The sequence below is a fragment of the Felis catus genome, chromosome A3, assembly GCF_018350175.1.
Source record: "Felis catus isolate Fca126 chromosome A3, F.catus_Fca126_mat1.0, whole genome shotgun sequence".
In the NCBI taxonomy this organism is placed as follows: Eukaryota; Metazoa; Chordata; class Mammalia; order Carnivora; family Felidae; genus Felis; species Felis catus.
The window spans coordinates 43926968-43929490 of NC_058370.1; the positions used below are offsets into that span (position 1 = coordinate 43926968).

General features: G+C 43.9%; 1 long non-coding RNA gene across 1 annotated transcript; it reads right to left on the reverse strand.

Annotated features, from left to right (window-relative positions):
* Window positions 1-351: 351 nt before the first annotated feature.
* Window positions 352-2146, reverse strand: LOC123384384. The gene is made up of 4 exons (XR_006595407.1): window positions 1956-2146; window positions 1264-1332; window positions 1088-1138; window positions 352-519 (listed from the first exon to the last, which is right to left on the reverse strand). It is a non-coding gene; the product is annotated as an uncharacterized LOC123384384 (long non-coding RNA).
* Window positions 2147-2523: the final 377 nt, after the last annotated feature.

Genomic DNA, 2523 nt, shown 5'->3' on the forward strand with positions numbered 1-2523 from the left:
TTCTTATTGCTTTATAGTATGTGATATTATGTGAATACAAAACAGTTTATGTGTTCATTGTGCTGTTGTGAGACACAAGTTGTTTCTAGTTTGGGGGCTATTAAAAGACAGACATCTTAGTACATATATTTTGGTAAACATAGTATGTATTTCTGTTGGGTGTGTACCTAGAGTTGGAATTATTGTGTCATAGAGTATCTATGTTCTGCTTTAGTGGTTACTGCCAAAAAGCTCACTAATATTTTTTCTGAACAAAATATTAAAAGCAATTTCCTGAGCTTGTTTATGGACTGAACTGAGTATAGGAAGGGAGGTCTGATTGGAGGTATCCTTGTCATCACTAGAAAAGGCTCTAGATCAAGACTGTTTGATTTATTCACTCTGAAACCCCAGGCCCGGTAGGCTAGCAAGGAACATAAATTTTAACAACATTGATTTGCAGAATGGGAGCCTCCTAGTGTCGTGTGACTTTTTAGTAGCTCTGTTTGATATTCCTCTTTTCTCTTCCCCTTAACATATCTGTGAAGACACACAAAAGCAAAATTTGGCCTCATCTTTGGAAACTGTTATTGCCATGCAGTCCAAGGAAGTTACTTGTTGGTGTTCTATGATTAAGCAGATTCCATAGAGCGTCTGGGTGGCTCAGTTGGTTGAGCATCTGACTCTTTTTTTTTGGCTCAGGTCATGATCTCATGGTTGGTAGAATTGAGCCCTGTGTCGGGCTCTGCACTGATAACGTGGAGCCTGCTTAGGATTCTCTCTCTCCCTCTCTCTTCCCCTTCCCCTCTTGCTCTTTCTCTCTCTCTCTCTCTCAAAATAAATAAATAAACTTAAAAAAAGTATTTTCTTCTAGAAAATATTCTGGCTATTTTTTCCATACTACCACATATATATGAAAATTTTTCAAAATAGGCTGTCACTAGGTAAATGTGATTGAAGCAGACACATATAAACTAAATGACATATAAACTTTAGAATCCTGCATATGCTGAGGGAATTGCTGGGACTACCATTCACATGGGCAGTAGAGTCTATTGGTCAGAAGCTTATGTTCTGCTTGGGTTTGAATCCCAGCTCTGCTGCTTACCAGCTGTGACGTTGGATAGGTCCCTTAACCCCCTGAGCCTCCGTTTCTTACCTGTAAAAGGGAAATAATAGTATTGTCTATTACATAGAGTTGGTGTGAAAGCTAATTTAGTTAGGTAGTTAGGTAGGAAGAAACCTAATCACATCTTGGGCACATAGATAACACTCAATACTTACCAGCTATTATATTTGCAATGGAAGGGTAGGTCAGGGCCAGATTCATAGGGCATCCTGGTTAGGTGAGTGCTGAAAACCATTTGTTCCAGGTTAGACTAAATTAGAATTAGGCTAATTCTAAATTAGTCCTCCTTCCCCTCAAAGTCCACCCTCGCTGCTAATGCCACGTGTCAGAATGAGACAGGGAACACATGGCTCATCTTGGGGAGGTTGTAATGAGAACTGAATGCAGTTGACAGGCAGAGGAAGGCAAGTCTTCATGCCAGGATTTGGTTGACAGAAGGCAGGAGATTCCTGAATATCTACATCAGGCAAAAGATGTAGAGGCTGTGTCACTCTAGCAGAGTGTTGCATAATTGTTTTCATTTCCTTAGGTTTCCTATCAAGACACTATCTGTGTTTCCTTTGAAGGGCACCTCCCTCCTGGTATGCCTGCAGCCCCAATCCCTCCAGTGCACCTGACTTCTAGATGGTAAGGAGTTGGGAGAGAAGGACCTGGATGTCTACAGATGGGCTTGACCAAGAAGCCACCATCCCAGGCTCCACTGTCCATGTGAGAGTCAAGGTTGAAGTGGGACTGGCCTACTGCACACAGCAGACATGCAGCTGCCCAAGGGACTTCTGTGGAGGTCCTTATTCTTGGCTGTCCAGCATTAGCACCACTTCCTTGATGGGTTTACAAAATGTCCCACCTTATTTATCTTGACAGAAAACAAGACCTAACCCCCAGATAAAGTGGCTACAAAATGCTGGATGCTTAGTGTTTTTTTCACACTCCTTTGTAGCCGGGGTGCAGGTGTGTGCCTCAGATCCTGCCAGCTCAGACTTGCTGCATCCATTTTCAGACCTGGGCACAGGATCTAGTGCTGGAGAGAAGCCAGAAACAGAGTACAGTCTTCCCTGGAAGGGTGGGGCAGCAGTGATGTGAGCTACCCCATTCTCTGAGGTCACAGTGAGAATGGTTACAACAGCAGTGTCCACTGTGGTTGGTGTCACTGCTCAGTAGTAGTCAGCAGTAGTGGCACTGTGTTGCTTCCTCCCCCCACCCTCCAACCTGTTCTTCACCCTTCTTTGTCCTGATGGGTGTCCTGAGAGGCTGACCTCTGCGGGCTTTATCACTGGACTCTCTTGCCTTCAGGCTTCCAGTTCAGTTTGCTCACTGGGTGGTACCACAAGGAAAGAAGACAGAGGTTAAGGTGTCTCTTCTCTCCTTCCTACCTGCCTGGGCCAAGTTTCTTCAAATGGCCATATCTTTCCATG